Source organism: Coffea arabica, chromosome 10c (assembly GCF_036785885.1).
Source record: "Coffea arabica cultivar ET-39 chromosome 10c, Coffea Arabica ET-39 HiFi, whole genome shotgun sequence".
Classification (NCBI taxonomy): Eukaryota; Viridiplantae; Streptophyta; class Magnoliopsida; order Gentianales; family Rubiaceae; genus Coffea; species Coffea arabica.
The window spans coordinates 48907608-48931086 of NC_092329.1; the positions used below are offsets into that span (position 1 = coordinate 48907608).

The 23479-nt window shown below is 33.1% G+C and overlaps 1 long non-coding RNA gene across 3 annotated transcripts; it reads right to left on the reverse strand.

Moving 5' to 3' along the window:
• Positions 1 to 7178: 7178 nt before the first annotated feature.
• LOC113714348 (uncharacterized) lies at positions 7179 to 9837 on the reverse strand. 3 transcript variants are annotated; one of them, XR_011822523.1, is made up of 4 exons: positions 9433 to 9837; positions 7774 to 9017; positions 7605 to 7668; positions 7179 to 7496 (listed from the first exon to the last, which is right to left on the reverse strand). It is a non-coding gene; the product is annotated as an uncharacterized lncRNA (long non-coding RNA). The 3 variants fall into 3 exon arrangements; XR_003453683.2 differs by having other exon boundaries at positions 7630 to 7668; positions 9433 to 9836; XR_011822524.1 differs by lacking the exon at positions 7605 to 7668 and having other exon boundaries at positions 9433 to 9836.
• Positions 9838 to 23479: the final 13642 nt, after the last annotated feature.

Sequence of the window (23479 nt, forward strand, 5' to 3'; positions counted from 1 at the left end):
TTCATTGAGAAGTTTTTTTTTAAACAACTAGCTATGGAATATTGTGTACATCTCCACCCACCATTAAAGTAGGGATGGAGGATCTTGGACTAGACTCCTCTCTATTACATTGGTGAGAAATTTTTTTATTACATTCCAATAAAATTAATTTAAAAATTATTTTTGAAAATTAATACTGTTTATAATATATTTCGTTACTTGTGTTAGTTATACATAAATTTTTTTACGAAATTGACCAAAATTTGCCATCTAATTAGTCAATGCAAATTTTGTCGCAATTTCGATCTATTTTTCAATGTTCAAATATTTCGTGTAAATTAAATGTCAAAATATTTTCAAAAAATTATGTTTTAGTATGCTGGTCTAGAGATCAAAAGAAAAAGTAAGTACACAATTTTATAATTTTATAGCATTATATAAATATAAATATAAATAAATGAAGAGACCAATAGAGAGCATCACAACCCGAGTGTCTCCAACACTGAAGAGAGTTGAGCGTTACTCAGTTTAGAAAGTAACTAGTGATGGACGTTGTCTGTTTCGTGCTCTGGTATCAGCAAATTCTCTTGCACTCCATTAGTTGAACTAGTACTCTCCCTTCCCCCTTGTGCCCCCTTTGTCATCTTTGGACATTTTTTATCCTCTGATGCTAACTCTAACAACTTTTCTTCGTTGATAAGTGATCAACTGCTCATCTGCTGGATACTTCATTTTTGGGTTAATTCTTTTTTCTATGATTTTGGATCATGTAAAAGGAATGACGTTCAACAAAGATACAGCACTTAGCCCCCGTGATGAGAAAGAAAATGCTGGTGGGTCCGAATTGATGTTGGGATTGGGAAGAACTCAGATGCTAAACCCATATTGCTGCTTCAATTCAGCACAGTGCCATCCTTCTCAAGTGGCATAAAAAGAAAGAATCCAGTTTTTTTTCTTTTTTTTTTGGATTTGTTATTGTACAAGTGGATTTTTTTGTCCCGGTAGAATTTTTTGTCTGAGTTAGAAAGATCGTTCTGCCGGTTGGTTTAGCGATTGAAATTAACAAAATGATTCGAATGGTTCGCTTTTTCAATTTGAGTGAACTTTTTTGCCCAAAAAAAAAGGTGTTCATTGACTAACCCATGCCATTTAGAGATGGCAAGGGTCGGATAAAACTCGATACCGATACCTGTAAGGATTGGATCTGATAGTTATTCAATTAGACGATCAAAAAGTAATCCCTTAAGGTTTGTATTGATAAAGGATTACCGACGCATAATCTCATAGCATTTGGTAAGAGAATTCTAAAAACTCGATATCCGATACCTAAAACCCTGTACCTTCTGTGTGTGTATATATGTATGTATATGTATCTATGTTGAAAAATTGATATCTTTACAGAACTTACTTATTCTCTTTAATCTATATTCAATTGGCACACATGTTTGTCTTGTAGACTACTATCTATCATGTTTAATACACAATTCCTTATTAGAAAATGTGGGATAATTGTTTGAATTTTCTTTTGAAAGATTGTTAAATTTAGCCTTCATAAAATGTTAAATTTCTCTATGGCTTTACCCAAATTTAATATTCAACACAATGTGTTGATTTAACATAATGTGTATTGATTTTAGATTGAAAAAATCAATTTCCTTTTTTTTTTTGAATTATTCAGATTAGAAAGCAAAGGTTACTTGATGGGTAATCCAAACCCAAAACAAGAGGGTTTAGTAATGAAGTTAAAACCCATATGGTTATCCAATAGGGTTTGGTAAAAGATTTACATATGCAGGTTAGGGTTTGATAAAATGAATTTTTGAGGGTACTGGCCTAACTGCTATCTATAATGGTATTTTAAATAGTTTTGTGACCATTTTGACCATTTACTCTATACTCTACCATCTATACAACATAATTAAATTTCCTAGTTTAACTCACCCAAAGTGAAAATGAAAAAAAAAAAAAACTACTCCAAACTTTGTACGAGGAACATTCTTGAAATTTCAAGAACCACATTAAGTTAAGTGTTTGAGCTTGAAAATTAGAAACCTAAATTATAGTTTTTGAGATTCTAATTAGTCGTTAAGCACATAAACTGTACTGACTCCTTGAGCCCAAGTCTATATATAAATTTTGTGTATCTAATTAAATCTCATATCTTGTTTTTCTATTTTTATCGAAGCTACCTTTGTCTAAGGAGTGTCTAATGTGGCACTTATTAGCATATCCAATCTACACTTTACTTAATATTTACATGTACGTACTGACTATTGTTGCCTTGTAGCATCTAGACACATTCCTAGGTTGATTTCACTTTACCAAAAAAATTAACACGCGCCTCTTAGCTGCTAACCTTTGGACCATAAGGCGCTGATCCATTGAACCATGCCCGAAAGAAAAGAAGAAGTCGAATATTACAGCATTGATAAAGTAACATAGATTTCCTAAAAGTAAAAAATAAGAAACTCTGAAGATAATGAATTTGTAATAGCTTTGGGTTTATTTATATAAGAATGGTTGGCCAAATAAATCAAGACTAAAGGTTTCTATTTATTTATTGATAGGGTGTAAAATGTAATGCATTTATATGTATAAGTTACTAGTTAACTATGTTATTTGAACTTTATTTTGAATAGAAACTACTTAATTTTATTTTATATTATTTTAAGGATTAATCTTTTATACACTGACAGTGTATGGACTTCCACTATTAGATACATGACACATAATCCAAATTTAAATTTAAAACTCAAATTTTGTATATGTGTTGTATATCCAACCGTGAGAGTGTATATACCATCAGTGTATACAAGATTTATTCTTATTATAATAGGTGAAAAGTTCAATTGGAAAGAAAACGAACTAAAAACATGGCTCAAAAAACCAATGGAAGGGGAAAAAGTCAAGACAAAGAGATTCGGTAACATTGACATGTTTTAGTATTTTAGCGATAACTTGAGCTACACAAATTGAATTGAGATGATTCTTAATTCTTTTTTCTATGATTTTGTATCAGTCCGAGGCGAGACCGCGACGAAATGATACCGAGATACGTGACTCACCAAGACGTCACCGTAAAGGGTTGAAACGGCTGAGTCTCACCGAGTCTCACCGAGTCACTCCGAGTCATCCCGAGTCAACTCGAATTTTATTATTTTTACTAATTTTTAAATTATTTTTGTTTATCATATTTTTTACAATTTTTAGAATATTAAATATTTCAAAAATTCGCGTCTCGTCGAAACCGCGACCGATATGCCGAAACCGATGGGGAACGGTCCAGGCCGCGATCGCAGCCGTGACCGCGACTTTGCACTTGGGATCCTCGGTGACATGTTTTCTGTGCCGACCCAATGCTACCTATAATATTGCGCCAAGTATCCTGTTATTATTTGCACTTTAATTTTCTAATAATTTAACTTGATTTGGTTTAACACAAGTATAAATAATAACAGGACACTTGGCGCAATACTATAAGTGACATTGGGTTGGCACAGAAATTGGGTTGGCACAGAAAACATGTCACCGAGGATTCCAAGTGGCGACTTTGAACCACGGTTGTATCCGTTTCCTTTGTCTTCTTCTTTCTGCTATTTCCTCCCCTTGCTTTGCAAGCCATCAGCTTGGATGCCCCTTTACCTGATTTGGTGTTGAATTTATGTGCTTGGATGTATAGATTTGTGTGTATCTGGGCCTGAAATCTTGACAAGCGATGGTCATGTTCCATGCATTTTATGAACCCAGAAATGCAGAAAATGCTTCTATGGAAATCTGGAAAATGGAATTTTGGTCCTCAACTTTTGTATAATTATATTTTGGCCCAAAACTTGAAAAAAAGAAGCAAATCTGCACTTTTCAAGTTTTGATCTTCTTTTATATATTTTATACATGTTTTTGAGCAAATTTTTTTCTGGATTTTAGGACATAATTAAGGATTAATAATTTTTGGTAGATTTAATGTCTTGTTGGATTTTAGTAAAAGAAGTTAAAATTTGGGTAAGGTTATTTTGATTGAGCTTTGTTTAAGGCTTTGGTTTTAATTATTTGGGTTATGACATGGGCTTGGGGGAAAAAACCCATGTATTTTTGTTGGGTTCGCTTGGTCAAAATGATGGGTTGGCCCATCCTTTTTCCTTGACTTTTTACTGGGCCTAGAGGGATTTGGCCCAAGCAAATAATAAGAATGGCCCGTTGGCATTTTGCATGTTAAAGAAAAAGATCCAAAATTTACAATCTAGTCCCTATTCTTTTGAATAATTTTATTGTAACCCTAAAACTTTAAATTTTTAATTAGATCCCTAATTTAATTGTAATTTGGTTCCTAAACTCCCCTAATCTTTGTAATAATTATAATTTAACCTCAAAAACTTTCTCAATTTATGCAATTAGATCCCTAACAGCTTTGTTTCTTAAGTATAGTTTGTCTATCTTCTTTAATTGTTAAGCATGCTACATTTAAGTGCATTTAATTTGTAAATTTTAGAAATTTTATGTTTGTTTATATTTCCTTATCATAGTAAAAGTGAATTTACTATATGTTTATATTTTTCTTTTTAATTATCAATTAAATTGGTGTCTTGACTATTTTATTGATTTTAAATTAAAAATAGGGCAAATTCCACCTCATTTAACCACAACTTCAAGGGAGGTACCTTTTATCATTATTTTAATTTATTTTATGTGTTTCTATGTATTTTTTATATGTGATTGCATGTTTTAAGTGCCTTGTCTTTTATTTACTCATTTTATTCATTTCAAGTTTCATTTATTTTATTTAATTTTTGAGAGTTATTTGGAGGGCATTTAAATGCCAAATTGTAATAGATAGATACTTAAGACATGTATTTAGCTAGATTATGTAATAGATAGATTTTAGTTTTGTCAAAAATGTAATTAGTTAGATGAATGTAATAGTTATGTTATTATTTTTCAAATTCCCCCCTTAGATTGTAATTAGGGCCCCTTAATGTAATAGTTAGGTCTTTACATGTGTTTCTTTGCTTGTATGCTTGCATGCTTGTCTGTTTATGTGTTTATTCGCTTTCTTTAGAGTTTTGCATCTAGATATCATGCCTATGTGTTATGTGTTCTATGTGTTTTATGTGTTTATTTGTTTTAATTATATTTTATATGATCTATTTATTTATAATAAATGCACGAAGTCACCGCACTAATCCAATGCTAGCTGTGGCCTTTCTCTCTGTTTTCTCATTAGTTCAACGCTAGTGAGAACTTATAGACATGGATTAGTCCAATGCTCGACCCTTAGAGCCGCCCAGGTGCTAGAATCACATGTTTACATGACATTTATTGTATTTCATGCATATTTTTATTTTTAGGGTCTTTTTTCTATCTTGCATGATCTTTTCTCTCTATATTCTCTCCCTCATCCTTATGTGCATGAAACATGACATTTAAACTTGCATTCCATTTAAGAAATTAGAAGTAGGATAGTCCATTTGCTTGACCAGATTAGGAAAGTCACCCTTTAAATATGGAAAATGAATGAGTACGGTTTCTTAACTTTAACACGCTCGTATCCTCTCTATAAAAAGAAAAATTAAATCACGAATCTTAGCATCACGTACTCATTATGTTGTATTCCCGTTTTCTAGGTCATATATATTTATCTATATAATATTATAATTTCTTTTTCGAATCCCATCTTTTGCATATTCGTGACCTATTCTAAGTAAAATTTTGGGCATCACAATTAATGTGATTTCCACCAATTAAACTTTGAAAAAATATTTCGACCCGCCCGGTACCCTTAGGTCAAAATTTGTATCAATATAGAAACATCCAAAATATAATAAGTTTTATAGGTTAGACTGAAATTTTTTTTGACTAAATCTCACAATTAGTTTTAGTTAGATTGAAAGGGTGTCTTAGATCAAATCTTTGCCTTCCCTTTCTTTAAATATGACTCCCGAACTCTTTTCCCTTGTTTTTAAAGATTTGGAATCATCTAAAAGGATTTTATTCATCATTTATTTAAAAATATATATTTTTGGTGACTTGGTACACCTAAACTCAATATCAAGTGGTGATTCCTATTTTTCTTAAAAACCCTTTTTAGACTATTATTTTGGGTTCAAACCGTCATATTTTTTAAATCCCATTTTAGGCCATTTTTCTTTATTTACCAAAAAACTCATTTTTTAAAGCCAATTTCAACTCCTATTTTTCTAAATGCCACTTTTTCACTCATCTTTTAATAAAAATTCATTTTTTCAAGACTAAAATTAATTTTTTCAAAAATGGGGCGCGACAGGTTCCATTTCATCATTATAACTGGTAAGGCCAATAGAATTATGTTTACAACTTCCATATCAGTACATCCTAGTACAAAAATGTAGAATCCAAGTTCCATATCCCAAAGGCAAAAATAAAGGGATCTACATAATTACAAAAGATATTTTGCATACTTTTACATCTTTATATCAAAAACTAAAAAGGCTTTTCTGCATGCCTTTACATCTTGACGCAAAAAAAATATTTAAAACATGTTCTACTCCCTCCGTCCCATTGATAGTGTCATACTTTCCTTTTTGGGCTGTCCCAAAATATTTGTCATGTTTGACATTTCAAACTATTTTAAGCTATGAATTTCCATTTCTGCCCTCCATTAAAAGTGTGATAATGCATGTGCTAGTTGGCCCACAAATTGATGTGTGGTCCCAAAGGACATCCAAATATTCCAACTTGTACCATATTTGACTTTCGGCTCCAGCAACAAAGTTCCGACTCCAGCCAAATTCATCATCAAGAATGTACACATGGCTCTTTTAAACTTCAATTGAAAACTGATTTTGTTATCAAGAGGATCATTTCGATTTTTTGTAGGAAATAGAATATCGAGATGATTTAATTAGTGATTTTCTTTTGAAAGCTTTCAATTTTTAAATTATTTTCATACGCACTAATTTGTTAAGAATGATCAACTTTCACAAAATAAATTCATATTGAAAGCAAGAAAATAGTGTAAAAAATAGGTGAATAATTTTAGATTGACCCAAAAACTAAATGAGCAAAATAATAAGGCATGTTACTCTACTTGGAGAAAAAAAACTACACTCACTACCAAATTTAATTTAAACGTAGTCTATGGAAGTGTTAGTTTCTCTCTTTTTTTTTTAATGTTTCAAAACTCAAAAATGCAAAAATAGATATTCTACCACCAAATAGCAAAAGAATGCAAACCAATATGCACTATTTCCCCTTTATAGAATAATGCTATTGACAGTTTCAAAAACTCCAACAAAAGTAGTGTTTCAATGTTTATACATGTACATAGCTTCACTCAGCATTGCACATTTTCCCTTTTGTACAAAAATCAGCACTACTACTACTAACGTCAAGCTAACTTGACTGAGCTATTCTAAAATCTTGTAAAGTGAAATAAAAGCAGTCAATGAAAAACCACTAGCACATAAAAGTGCTTCTATATTCTTTGCCCAATCAAAAGCTTGCACCACAAAATCAAAAGGGTTGGATTGCTTGACTTCAACCATCTGCCAAAAGATGAGATAGGACACAATTTAGTGATAAACAACAAATAAAGATGCTCCAGAGCAAAGTGAACAAGAATAGCTAGACAAATGAACATTGAGTACATGTACATTTTGCACATTAGAACACCCATACCATTTTGTTCAAAACACATGATTAGTAAAGTTTAAGTACCTACAAATATGAAAATAAGGAACACTAGTTAGTTTAAACAACCATACACACAAAAAATTAGAGATAAAAAAATCTTTAAAAAAAAAAAGCTTTATAAAATCTTACCTGTCCAATGAAGATAATCATGCTTGCATATGACTTAGAACTTGATTCACAAGTTCTTTTTCACATTCTATTTGCAGTGGAAGACAACTTTCTTTCATTAAATGGTGCTTCCCAATGTGTGGCACTTTATAGTTATTTCCCCCAAGATTTTTCATCACCTCTACCATACATGATTGCAATGTTAAGAAAACATTGTTTAGACTTTCACTTGATAATTCATCAAATGACTTTTCCACAGCAAGAATTAGCTCATCAATTGACAAGGGTGCTTCTTGATGTTGCAAGGATTGTATAGCTCTAAAATATCCCAAGTCAAGAACATTCATGTCCGGACTGTTAGGAGGCTGAAATGACAAGTGAATATCAAATCCATCTCTAGAAGCAGCTTCAATAAATACCGGATCAGTGGGATTAATATGTGGTTTTGCATTATCCTGTTGGATCAAAATTTCAGTAACACTACCACCATCCCGTGGCCATTTAGCATGTATTGCAGGCAAAACCTATTCAATTAAACATCTCCTATATACTTCCTTGGTCACTGACAATATTGGCTTAGTTTCTAATGTACCTACCATACGATTTTTACTACTCCTCTTTGCTGGTTCTTTGAATACAAAAGGAAAAATCCCAATTTTCCCATCAAATGTTGGGTTACCAGAGCAGTCAAAACGTGGTCGAGCAACAGCAGCTAGGAACATAACTTTCACAATGAACCTTTTGCTCTTACATGTCCTAAGAGGTTCTTCTTCGTGAGGATGAAGATAATATTTTTCACATTCTTTAGTCATGTAAAACCACTTTTCATCAATATGCACAACATTGAACATACTCATAAATGTTGGATTGCTGTTGAGACTTTCTGGTTCAAGCATTGACAAGCAAAAGTTAAGCCTTACTTGCTTATTCTGATCTGTCAATTGTGGTTTGAGTGCATTTGAGTGTGGCCTTATAGCACCTTCTTTAATTCGTCGGTGAAGGGTTGATTTGGACACTTTCATTTCACTGGAAAGTGACCTGATGTTTGTCCGACGCCGGAGAGGAATTGCCATGATCAAAGTAAAATCAATATCCACTTGTTTTCTTCCGCATCTTTTAGAAAATCTGCGTGATACATCAACTCTTCCATCTGTAGAAGTAATTGCTGCTAGCTTCCAAATTCTCTGAACTGTCCTAACACTTGTTTTAAATAGGCTTGCAATGTTCCTGATGGTTCCCCTTTTCAATTTACCGCCATTACTTTCCTGTAGTAAAGCTTCAAAAATCATTTGCCTTTCTTGATTAGTCAATCTCTTTGTAGAATTATTAGTTTCAACATCATTAAAAGTATCCATATTTCTTTTAAGAATCACCTTTGAAATATGGTGTAAAAAAAAATAAACAGAGTGTTAAAACAAAACAAACGGACTGCATATATAGAGGTACAAATCAGTGTACAATTCCATTAAATATTTTAAAATAGGCATTTCAAGACTTATTTTTGGAGTAATCCGCCAAAATCCAAATTTTCAGTAAATAATTTGGCGGCAAATCTTTAAGAAATTATAGACAAAATAATCAATAAATAAACATTACAAAAGTTTAAAAGATCCAGCCTTTCTTACATGAGAAAAGAGAAAAAAACCATTAAAAAGAAAGAATAGAAGACAGTTAACTAACCTTTTAATCTCATTTGTTATCAACGATGGATTAGCAATCAACTTCATATCCTTCCAATGCTTCTCTCTTGAATTGGAGCACCAATATTGTAATCAAAGGTGAAAACTTTCAAGTGAATATGGAGTATGAAAAGAGGGAATTTGTAGTTATTCCAGAGAAATTATCGTAGCTTAAATTTGCAGCAATTGAAGAATGGCTAACGACGGAGAATCAGAGAAGATTTTAGTAGTAGGCGGTGATGAATGTCTGCTAGAAGAAGGAAACAGTTTCTGTGGCAGCAATTGATAAGGAAACGGTTTTTGTGGCTGAAACAAAAGATTGGTTTTTGGTGGGTCCCATTTTGACCCATTTGCTTTGGATGAAGAAGATTTTGATAAGGAAATGAGCTTTTGTTTTTGGTAGCCGAAACAATGGAATGCCTTTGATAGGTCCCTCTTTGACCCATTTATTTCTTGAGTCTGTCGGTGAATGTGAAGGGCAAATTTGGAACCCATGGGTTTAAAAACAAGTGGATTTTACTGTGCATAAAAAGCGCTGCTTCCCAAGTGCGACAGACTTTAAGGGACGGAGGGAGTATTTCCAAATGACCAAAACAGAGAGGATGTACAGGTGTCAACATAGCTCATTTCATTTGTTCAAATGTGTTCCTATTTTCATCCAAATGGACTGAATGACGAAGATCATCCATCATTTTCCCAATATGCTATTGCATCATTTTTCCCAATATGCTCTTGCGCCTTTCTGCTGGACACCAAAAAATGCTCTTGATTTAGCTTGGTTTTGAGTCAAAAAGAGATAGCAATCATCAATAGAGTCCGCTTCAACTCCAATACTAGTTAGCTCCTTGTAAATCTCATTTTCAGTGTACCAGCATTCTCTAGAATTTTGAAAAAAAAATTTTCCCTCCCGTATTGCATCAGCAACATTATCAAGTGCACCTTTTATAATTTCAAGTTCTTTATCAACAACAGACAACTTTCTGTTTTCCCCTTGAGCAGATGATGTACCTTGTACTGATTTTTTGTTGCAAGCTTTGGAAACTTTCATACCAGTATCTTTAGTTGTGTTGTCAAAACTCTCTATAGTAATCTTATTTTGAGAGAGAAGATGTTCAACTTCAATAAAACTTTCAATTCAGTACCATTTGGTTCATTGGCCCATCTATTGCGCGTTTCTTTTGCTATTTCAGCACCATGTCCAGTAGCTCGATCCTTAGCAAATAACTCTTCTACTTTGTCATAATTATGGATTTGTTTTGTCCTCTATTTTTCAGCATCCGGTTTTTCCTAAATAAATAGGAGTATTGTTACAATAGGAATTGAAAATGAGCAAAAAAAAAGTAACTAAATTTAATGAGTGCATACCTTTAAAAGTTGCTCCCAAACTTCAGGTTCAGCATCCCAAGTTTTTGTCACAGGCCTCCAAGAAAAGCCACTAAATTTTTCATTTCTAAACAAGTAATAACACTCATTGAAGTGCAATTTAAGTGTCTTCATTTGATTCATCAAATGACCTTTGGTGAAATCCTTGCCAAGTTTATCCTTCAATTCCTTGACAATGTTGTTGTATGCCAGTCTTGTGAAAGTTCCATCAATTCAATACCCTTCATAGTGCTGATTCAATAATGCTCGGATATAAGCATCATCCATAGTTTGTGTCCATTTCAAGTGCTCTTTCTTAACTTCCTGATCCTTCTTCAAATTTTCACCCATTTCAAATGCTAAATGGTAATGATAAGATAGTAAGCACAATTAGCAACAAATAAATATTTTAAACAATTGCAACATTTTGAAAACATTGTGCATGCACCAAAACAAGACTAGAACATACCATTTAGTACATGTTAGGAAGTTTACAGCTAAAAAATATTCAGAAAGTTTACAGCACCAAATTCAAGAATTTTAAACTACATAACCATTCCATATTTGCATGGCTATTTGGTTTCTCAAAGATTCGCCTTGTGATGAATCTTCTTCAGTACTAATAGATGCAACATTTTCATCCTTGATAGGAGATTGGTGTGCCAATTCTGCATCTACTTCATCAATATATTCCAAATCTAAATCTACTTCCATCAAAAAGTTGTGCAAAATACAACAAGCAAGAATAATTTTTGACTGCGTATTGACATCATATGTTGGCTGGTTATCACCTATGATTGGGAAGCATTTTTTCAAGACTTCAAATGTTCTCTGAATTGCATTACGCAATGATGCATGCTGAAGATTGAAAAGTTCTCGATAATCTCGGGGCCCTCGATTTGAGTACTCTTTTAAATGGTACGCAACCCCTCTATAAGGCATAAGTAGTCCACTTTTAACATGAATCCACTATCAACAAGGTAAAATTTACCTATAAAGACTTCAACAAGTTACTAATATATGTAATTATACATATAAAAAATTCAAAAATTTAAAATTACCATTAGGAATAATTAATGTGTCTTCTCTGTTAAGTGCATTTTTTATGATTCTCAAGTCTGATGCAGTCCCTTCCTATCCAGGTAGAACATATGTGAATTTTAAACCAAAAGAGCATGCAACCAACACATTTTGTGCTGGATGCTCTTTCCTGCCACAATTCCTTGCTACCTCGGCATTGGACACTTTGACATGAACGTGAGTTCCATCAATTGCACTCACACAATCTTACATATATTTTGGTATATTAATTTTTAATAAGAGTTCATATGTGAAGTTAAAAATTCAATCTATATAGAAAATCAAATCACCTTGAAATAAGGATAAAACCTCTCACTATTAAGGATTTCTAGTGGTACCTTTTCTCCCATAGGTTGTCGCAGAAATTGTTCTTCTAAGAATATAACTGCTTTAAGCATAGTTATGAAACTCGGCTCGAAGAGGAGACCGGTGAAGGAGGTGGGTCAACGGATCACTGGTTCAACCGGTGGGTGAGTGGTTGAACCAGTGGGTCACTAAATATATTTAAATATTATATATTATAAATTTTGATATAGGATATATGATATAAATTGTAATCAATAATGTCATAACAAATATTCATTTAATTTAATTTGCTATAGAATATTTAATTCATATAAGAATCAGCAAAATATAAATTTAATTAGTAATCCACCAAACTTCAAGTGTAAAATTTTATATGTTTGCTGTAATTATCTAGGTTATTTACGAATTTTAAGTGCAAAAAATTATTAAAAACAATATTTGTCTTTAAAATAAATTATGTAATATGTTATTTTTGAAATCTATTTTATAATTTATAGAATATAGGGGTCATAAGTTTTATTAAAAGATTCCAAATAAATTTGTTTTGGAGAATTAAAAAAATAAAGATAAAATTAACAAAACGTTGATATAGCATAAGAATGGCCATTAATGAACAAGTCACAATGTGGCCTGGTGGTGAGCAACACATAAACAAGGCCAAAGGCCTGGGTTTGAATCCAAGCAAATGATTGGAAAACCTTTTTTCCTCAAAATCGAGTTGCCTACAAAATCGGCCGGGTTTCCGATTTAATCCGACTGAACCGTCGATCCGTTGAAATGTCAATGGTTCACTTGCAGAAACAATCTAATTAGAGAATCGGCCCGATTTAATGGCCGGATCATCGGGTTGACCGGTCGAACCGTCGGGCCGAGTCGGGTTTAATAACTATGGCTTTAAATACTCTATGAAAATGGTAGCTAATAGTTTCAAAGCGACGATAAAAGAATGAAACTGTCCCATTCGTTGCTGGAAGTGATAAAATATGAAGAAACTTAGCAACTTGCTCTTCTATTAGAATGAAACTGTCCCATTCGTTGCTGGAAGTGATAAAATATGAAGAAACTTAGCAATTTGCTCTTCTATTGTTGCTCTTTGGGTAGGTCGAAAACTCCCATTTATTTGTAACAACTCAAACAAATATATAAAAGTCTCAGGCCCCATTTAGATAACTTTATTCACATTACCATTTGTCCTAAGTTGCATCAATATTTCCTCTAGTACATTCTGGCTTTCTACAGACCGGTACCCAATAGGTCGATCTACATAATTTCTATTACGAACCCTTTGAGACATAATCAATTTTTTCACTTGACAAATAACTTCAGCAGCAAGTAATTGTCGACTTCTTTGTTGAATATGAAACTCGTTTAGAGCATCATTTGCTTCCTTATCCATCTAAAAGTACTAATGTTAGTTGATTTATTCTATAATATTAAAAAAGTCACTGTTATCCATAATTCCAAACTGAGTCATACCTTATCATTTGCATATGACTTGTGCAGAATCTTTACTCAAAAGTATGAAAGCAATGTCAAAAATTTATATCCCATAATAGGGATTCATGGTCAATTATAAAAATTGATTATAACACTCCCCAACTATCTGTGTGTACTATTTCTGAATATATTAGATCCTCACTTGCACATTAAAATGTAATATTTCTCATTTTGTGATTATGCTTTCACTCAATTTATGTAATCAATATCCTATTTTGATTAAAAAAAAATCAATATCCTATTTGATTTTTTATTAGTTATTGTTAACTTTCTATCAGATGATGTACATGGTCTTTCTTAAATAATATATTAATCAAAGTTTCTATTCTTTGATACATTACTTTTTTTTTATTGATTTTAGGACACAAGAATACTTACCTATATTTTATCAAAGGTATATCAAAGTCACAAATTTGTGTGACCTTAAAATCAAAAGAGTAGTACAAGAACTCATGGAATTTCAATGCAAACATAGAAACCCAAAAGATATAACAAATTATTATATAAACAAAGTCACTTTCTAGATATATAATTAATCTATCTTCCCCATCAATATGCAACATCTCAACAAAAAATAGCTAAAGAAAATAAAAATGAAATAGAGATGTACCTGATTAGAAGCCTATTGAAGATGCAAAAGGATGCAAATGGCCACTTATTTCTCAGAGGAAGAAGACGATGGCTAGATAAAGTGAGAGGAGATGTTTTGTTGAGGGTTTTGTCGTGGAAGGATTCATTGGGTATTAAAATGTTTTCTATTAGGATTTTAAGAGCAGTTTTGTCATATTTGAAAATTTACTTAAACTTTCGCACGTTCCTTCCCTTTCTGCCCAATTTTGAACGGAAAGTTTTCCAAAACATGGAGGGAGGTGAAATCTTTCCAATTCTTTTCTTTTGCTTCTCATTTTTTCTCCCAAACAATGGAAAACTTTTCTTATTCTTTCAAAACCTTTCTTTTCTTTTCATTTCCATCCTCCCAAACTAGCTATAAGTTAAGTGTTTGAGCTTGAAAATTAGAAACCTAAATTATTGTTTTTGAAGATTCTAATTAATCGGTAAGCACATAAACTGTGCTGGCTCCTTGAGCCCAAGTCTATATATGTATTATAAATTTTGTGTATCTAATTAAATCTCATATCTTATTTTTTCTATTTTTATTGAAGCTACCTTTGTCTAAGAAGTGTCTAATAGGGCACTTGTTAGCATATCCAACCTACACTTTACTTAATATTTACAAATACACACTGATTATTGTTGCCTTGTAGCATCTAAACACATTCCTAGGTTGATTTCACTTTACCAAAAAAATTAACATGCACCTCTTAGCTAGTAACCTTTGGACCATAAGGCACTCATCCATTGAACCAAGCCCGAAAGAAAAGAAGAAGTTGAATATTACAGCATTGAGAAAGTAACATAGATTTCCTAAAAGTAAAAAATAAGAAACTCTGAAGATAATGAATTTATAATAGCTTTGGATTTATTTATATAAGAATGGTTGGCAAAATAAATCAAGACTAAAGGTTTCTATTTATTTATTGATAGGGTGTAAAATGTAATGCATTTATATGTATAAGTTACTAGTTAACTATGCTATTTGAGCTTTATTTTTAGTAGAACCTACTTAATTTTATTTTTATGTTATTCTAATAAGTGAAAAGCTCAATCGAAGAGAAAACGAACTTAAAACATGGCTCGAAAAAGCAATGGAAGGGGAAAAAGTCAAGACAAATAGGTTCGGTAGCATTGACATGTTTCAGTATTTTAGTGATAACTTGAGTTACCCAAATTGGATTGAAATAATTTTTAATTTAGTTTGAAACTAAGATAATGCTCTAATATCTTATGAGACAGTTCTCACGTTTTCATAGTCAAAAGTCCAAATTACTGAAATGTAGTTGCACTGCAATACTCTTACATTAAGGTCTCAGTATTTTACGCATATTTGAGTATCCAAACTTCCAAATGACATGATTCTTGTAGCATTGGAAAGTTAATTCAAAGATGTGAGGCCCCAGTCAGTTCGTAAGTTGATATTAGGGTTAGGGCTAAGAAGAAAACCCTAATCTCGGTTAAGATTGAAAACCCTAGTTTATGTATTATTCGTAAGTTCAAGCTATAATTTATATTCGGTGTTCTAGTGTGTGTTTTGGCATAAGTAAATCTAGGATTCGTTTTAGTTTACAAAGGTTTAGCAAGTTTGAATTTGGTTAGCAAATCCTAGATTAGCAAACCTCTAGTGTTATAATTTATTAGAAAGCTTAAGTTGGGTTTAAAAACCCTAATTTTGCCAATGTTATAAAAGTTGTTATTTGATTGTTTTATTATGGAGAAAGAATGTTTAAGTATAGGTGATTAAAATAAGAGAATGATTAGTAAAGTAATTAAGTGTGATTACATGTTTTAGACTAGATTAAGTTATCATTTATGGAGTTAATTGAAAGAGTTCAAAATGTTTGAGGGCAAGAGTAGAACAAAAGCTAAGTTGAAGGTGTAAGGGCTTGAGAGCAAATTGGGAGCTTTTATGTGATTGGTGTAGTAGAAAAATATCTTCTCAAGTCTTGACTAGACTTATGACTAAGCTTATATCTAGAAGATTCAAGAGAAACTAAGCTATTAAACAACAAAAATAAGAAAGAAATAGAGAGAGAGAGAGAGAGCCGGATTTGAGAGAGCAAAGAGAGGAAAGAAATTCTTCAAGTTCTTCATCTTCTAGCCTTTCATCTTGCCTTTGAAACTTGAGGGAACAACTTAGAAGCTTGATTGTTGAAGTTTGATCATCTACCAAACCTATTTGAAGGTAAATCATCTTCTTTGAAAGTTAAGTTTTGGGGTTTTTAATCTTTGAGCTATGGAAGTGATGTATTTTGTTGTGATTATGGATTTGTATGGTGGATGTGATGTTTATATTGAAGTTTCATGGTTTAATTATGATGATGATGTTGCTGAAATTTTGATTAAGCTTATGAAAGAATTAGGGTTTCATGCTAAATAAGTTAATCAGCTTTAATTTTGTGCTATGAAGATTGTAGTGATTGTGTTTGATGATTGGTTTCTTTGGGTTGATGAGTTGGTGGTAAAAAAAACTGATTTGGGTTAAGAAACCCTAGGCTTTCTTAGGTTAGTTTAGCTTGGCTAATGTTTAGTTGGTTAGGGTTTGGTTAGTGGGGTGTTAGATCAAGTTCCTTAGTGCAAATGAAATTAGGTTAGGGATTATGGTTCGTGTTTGGTAATTTTGTGGTAAAATAAGTAGAGAATTTCGGACCATTAATAGACCTTTTAGAAGCTGGTATATGTGTGTTTCATTGGTAGGAATTTGGTTGGAAACTTGTATAAGAAACATAGAAACGGACCGTGCGGTTGCGGCGCGCAAAACCAGCAAATTTGGAAAACTTGGGCAGTTCAGCATCCAAACTTTGGCTTCACTTTTCTTGATGTTACGTACGGATTCAGAAGTTCCTCAAAACATAAAATTTGTAGCATCATAAGTCCTGAATATGCCTGTAAAATTTCAGGTCAAACGGATTAGTGTATCCTGAGTTATAGACAAAACACTCATGCCTGTTTTGAACATTGGTTTGTGCTGCGTTTTGAAGTCAGCCTCTGACCGTGCATTTTTCTGTTTTGATCCTGTATGATCTGGATGTCAACTCCTTCATAAGAAATGTAGATCTTGGTTTTGGCTTCGAAACGGTATAAAGTGTGTCGAAATCCGAGTTCCGTAGCTCCTGTTATGACCAAAACAAGATCGATCGTCAGAACTGCCTTGAATCTGGACAGTTCTGATGGGTACTTTGACACTCAACTTTCGTTTTGTTCTGAGTGGATTCAGGTCTTGGCTAAAACATCAAAATTTTACCCTTATGTCTCAGCTTTCTAATGCCTTTGGAATTTCCTGATTTGGATTTGTGAGCTGGGAGTTATGGTCCAGCAAACATACCCTGTTCGTTACTCTAGAGTGCGAATTCCTGGAACGATTTTCTGTACTTTCGACCTATTTCCGTTTAGATCCGGATTGAGGTGTCTTCATGAAAACTGTAACCCTTCCTCTTAGCTTCGCAAAGGTACCTCATGTACCTTGATCCGATACTCGTATCTTCAATTAGGCTCAAAACAGTTTTGACGGCAAAGCGATTAGGTTACCATTCCCGTTTCTGTATGCCGTTTCCGCACTCGTATGTGCCGATTTTGCCGTTTTGCTTGATTTAGACATATTAGTAGCCGTTTATGATATTATGTGACGCAATCTTCTATTTCAGACGGTGGTGAGTTAGGTGGAGCCGGTGAGGCCTACTAGCTACTCCTTGCGGCACAAATCTCGAACTTTTGCTCTTTTGTTCGTTGAGTAAGTATTCAGGCCGTTCCTATGTGTTGGTTGCTTATGTGTTTCGATATGTATGAAAAGGGTACCTAGGCGAGGGTGTACTTTATCGCACTCGACCTAAACCCTAATTTACGCACATATTTGTACATGGCATATGTATATGAATCATTTTGGAACTAAACCCCTTGAGCTTGTGGCTCGGGGTGAGTTTTGAGTAAATTTTGTGAGGTTTGTGAGTTTGGGGCCCAATCTCATGACCTAGATGGACTATTCGAGCCGATTAGGGCTTGGTCGAAGTCAGTCCAACCTGGTTTGAGATCACTAAGTTTATGAATCCGGTTCACCGATTATGTGGACCAAGTTTGTGACCCGAGCTTGTGAACCAAGTTCAATTTCGTTCGCTCGAGCAAGTTTGTGAGGTGTCTGGCCAGAGAGGGTGATAAGATGTACGGTGGGAGTACAAGTGAAGTTCTACGGACCATTATTTGTGGTCGACGGAGTGTCGGCAGGAGGTCACGTATGGCAAACGATCTGGCTTTGGAGCCACTTGTATCCTTATTATGTGATGTTACTTTTCTGCTTTTGCTTTATTCTTACTGTGTAACTATTGTTACGTGAAATTTACGCTTTTGCCCTGTTTACTTGCTAAGCATATAGCTTACCCCTTTCCTTTTATTTTCCTTAACAGGGGCCGACGCGGGGACTTTTGGCACATACACTAGTATAGTTAGGTTTGCTTGTAATAGTTGGTTATTAGGATGTTTGTTTTTGTTGTGGTGGTTTGTATAAGGACCCTCCCTAGGGTCTACTCTTTGGTTTTGGTTATAATTATAAGGATGTAATAGTATGAGCAGGTACTTTTGAAGAATGTAATTAGAACACTTTTGGGGATTGTATATATTGTATATAGTGCTCTTTCGATTTATCTAGTTTTATTACTTTAAGTTTTGAATCCTGGCGCGAGCTAGGCAGACGGCCCGCCGATACCCTTGGATTCGCCCTTGGGAGAAGTGGGGTCGTCACAAAAGATCTACAACTTATATGTTTTGAGTAGGAGCTAATTCAGCTTTGTTTATAGTATTTTTGAGCTTCAAAAGTGATCCACGCACGGATACTTACCTATCTGTAGACGGATCTCATGTCCAGCGCTGGACATCACAAGGGACCTCAGGCCGGACCTCTTCAGATTCTTTGTGCTTTAAGCATGGCCTAATGACCGGTGCCGGACATTGGGCCGATCATCATTGAAAAAATGTGCGAAAATGTGACTCTAATAAAGCCTCTTCCTACCTTGTTTAGGATATATATTCAAGAAACTATAAATAGGGGTTCCTTAGATCGTTTTTAGGATAAAAACATTAGGTTAGTGTTAGTTCATCCTTTTTACATCTTCCTCTCTTGAGAGATGAAGAAGATGGGGTGGAAGAATCAAAGAGAAAGAGCAAGACAGAGATTGAAGCAAGAAAAATAGAGAAGTTTTCTTTACTATTATCTTCTTATTTGTATATTTTCTCTGAATTCTTGGTTTTAATTACAAATATGTTGAACTAAATTATTTCTAAGGTTAGAGTTTTGTGAAAGAGTTTTGATTTTTTTTTTTATCTTAGTTAAGTCTTTAACTTTTGCCTTGATTTATCTATCTTGATTTAATTATATGTTTGTGATTAGCCACTATAGACATGCTCTTAGGGTTTGTATTGAATTGAGAAAAGATATAAAACCCTGTACTAAATAGATAAACATACTTAGACTAATCACGAGAGTAGGTTAGGATTTGTATGATGCGCTTATATCATTAAAATTCTTAAAGGATTTAATTGAATACTTGCAATCTTGAAAGAGACGTAGGATTTAATTAAGCACATTTTAGATATATCAATAGATAATCTAAAATACAATTGTGTGATGCGTTCATTATTTGTTAAGGAATTAACTAAATGATTAAGTCAAACTCTAGATCAAAATCTAAAACCCTAGTTTTTGTATCTTTTCTCACATTCATTTATTAGACTTGATAATCTACTTTCTTTTTTATTTAGTTAAAAATGAATCCTTTGAATTTTATTACTGTTCCACAATAATTAAAGTAGAGAAAATTAACTCGTCCCTGTGAGTTCGATCCTGGAATAGTCTAGGTAATTTATTACTACGATCGACCCTGTGCGCTTGTAAGAAATCATTGATCAAGTTTTTGGCACTGTTGCCGAGGACAACACTTAATATTTCTACTTTAGTTATTTTTGTTTTCTTTCATTTATTTTGCTGTTTTCTAGTCCTTCACTTTTAGTTTTTATTTTTTCTTACTTAGGTGCTTAGTGTATAACCTGAACTCAAAAAGGTGACTTGGATTTTGACCTAGAAATAAAAAAAAAATTGCAAAGTATTTGAGGAACAAACTTACTTACAAAAACATGCTTTGCAACTATATTCACCAGGATTCCATATTGCTTTGGAAATAGTTGAATCGGGTAGTCCAAACGAATCCGAGATGGCAGAAGAGAATAGGAATAATGGCAATAATCAACAACAAGTAGTTCATTTATTTACTAGTTTATTGGAATTAGGTTTTTAGTGATTGTGTTATTTAGGAGTATCTACAAGAACCAGTTATTTCCCATATCACCGGATATTTGTACAAATAAAGAAGGTCTGAAAAATTCAATCCAAAAGCATAATGGGAGCTTGATGAGATTTTTGGTAATCATCACGTCATGTTATTTTTCTTTAGTGTTGATTTTTTTTTTTCGCATTTGGTAAATATGCTTCTTTTATAGTTGTTATTGTGGTTGTTTTCCTTCAATTTATGCATGCTGATTATTCCCTCCAACTATCAACGAGGTACATATTTTGTTAAAAATGCAAATTAAATTGCTCAAACTAATCAGAAATTTAAGAATTTGATTTGACATTACCGCCTTCACATTTGGATTTGGTCAGAACAAGATTTAACTAAGGAATGCATGCCAATTAACTAAACAAGCCAGCTTAGCTACTGCAAATTTGAAGAAAATTGATAAAAAGAAAACTGCAATTTCCAATTAATTATCAACCTTGATGGATTACATTCTCATCAACAACAGTTAGAAATCAGCAGCTTCTTATAAAACATCAATTCTCTCATAGCATTTAACATGATATCAGATGTTGATTACAATCTTAAAGTAGTTTTTTTTTTTTTTTTTTTGTGTGCATGTATCAGAACAAAGCACAACGGTGGCGAAGGCCGATATCCGCCAAGTCCCATTTCCAGTGCCACGGCCAGGTCCTTGTGAACGGTTTACTTGTAACATTCTTGCTGCTCTTTCTGGCTTCTGTGACAACAATGACAATTGCATGTGCCTCGAAGCTTGTTAATGGCGATGGCACTGCAAAATTTCCTTTCCCCAACTCGAAGAGGAGAAAGTTTTAAACCTTAATTAAATGTTAAAACTTTATTTCATACTTGAAGTGTCCCGAATTATGGAGCTGAATTGATCATGGGTTTAATGTGTAATTTTATTTGTACATGACTTGTCATTAATTTCTCTATTACAACTTTAAAAACATGAAAAATAAATACTTTTCAGTTTTGTTCTCATAGGCTAGCACAAATTGCTATCAAACTTGTTATCAATGCTAAATGGGAATCAACTGACAAGTGGTGCTTAGGGAATATGCACAGAAAGATAATAGCGCAGTGGACCTGTAATCAACCTTGAACTTTTTCTAAGGCAAAATGTATAATCAACCCATGATCTCATCATCTTGTAATTTCTGGGCTTCATCACCATCATACCTAAAAGCTCCGACCTTAGAGCTTCAAGATCGACAGGAAGCAATTAGTTGCAACTTGCAAAGTGTTCTCCAGCCCAAGGCATAAAAACGAACACAAAAGGCCGAAAAAAAGAAGAAGAAAGAAACCCTTATGAATGTTATTGTTAGGTTGGTATTTGTGCTCGTCCTACACTGGTTTGTGCTTTGATTGTTATATTTGAAGTTCATCTTGATTAGAAACTGCTAATTCGACCTCTTTTCAATTTTTGTAGGTAAAATACCTGATCAAGTAGGAAATGGACTGAAAACGGGGAAGGACCAGAGAAAGTCAGGTGCCGGACAAGCCACCAGTCTTAGCGCTGAACATTGTTGGGTCAATAATTAAAATTGTTTCAAAGCATGTTCGGGCCCAAACTTGGGGCTAGATTTCGGGCCAGACATTTTCTGGAGTTTTTTCATATTTTGGCTTAGACAGTGTCATGGGCCTGACATTGCGCTGGACATTGGCGAAAACCTATTCGAATTCGACTTTTGACAATTTTTCAAGACTTAATCGTATTGCATAGTTTAGAGCACTATAAGTAGGGGGTTGTTTAGAACGTTTTTAGGAGAGGAAAAAATATTAGGAAAACTTTAGTTCATATTTTTTATATTTTCTTCTGGATCAAGACCAAGATGAGGAAGATAATGAGCAATCAACAGCTAAAATTGAGAAGTTTTACTTTTATCCTCACTCTTGTATTTATTTCTTGAATTCTTAGTTTCATTCATGATTATTTTGAACTAATTTAATTCTAGGGTTAGGGTTTTATGAAGGAGATTGGTTAATTATTTCAATTAAATTCTTTATAGACAAGCTTCTAGGGTTTGTATGAATTGAGAGGATTATATAACAGGACACTAGATACATAAATATACTAAACCTAAATACAAGAGTAAATTAGTATTTGTATGATGTAATTAAAATCACTTAAAATTCTAAAGGGTTCAATTGAATAGTTGGGATCTCATGAGACAAAAAATCGAATTAGGTACAATTTAGATGTATTGATAGATAATATAAAATGCTTCTATATGATATGTTGTTGGAAAATATCTGGCTAATTAATTCTAACTCTGCAAAAAATCCTACAAGCCCTAGTTTCTTGCCAATTGTTTCTCCGGTCTCTTTTCTTTGACTTGATTGTTTAATTTATTTCTTAGATAATGATAAACAAATCTTCTGAATTCGAGTTCCATTGTTTTCTAGAAAAACTAAAGTAAAAAATTAACTCATTTCTATGGATTCGACCTCTAGAATACTCTAGATGATTTTATAATTACGATTAGCTTGTACACTTGAAAAAATTATCAATAAATTGTACCCTATAAAAATAAACAAAACAAAAGAAAAAACATCGTGAATTTTGATGCAAAACTTTTCTCCTATTAGGTTTTTATACAATTTGGGATTCTTTGGTAGGATTGACTGAGTCAGTGCAAAATAACATCTTAGATTTGAGAAAGCATCCATTTGCAACCAAAACAAGATTTCCTTCTCTTTGTTGTATTTATTAACGTGTTTTTAATGTATTTATCGCCACTAGTGAGACTAAATGTGATTATTTTATTTGTGAAAAAAAAAATATGCATTTGGTGTAAACTAGCAACAAGGACCTTTCGTCCTTGTATCAATTATCAAGCATTCTCAAAGAATTTAGATTCCTAAGCATTAGTGGAAAGTGAA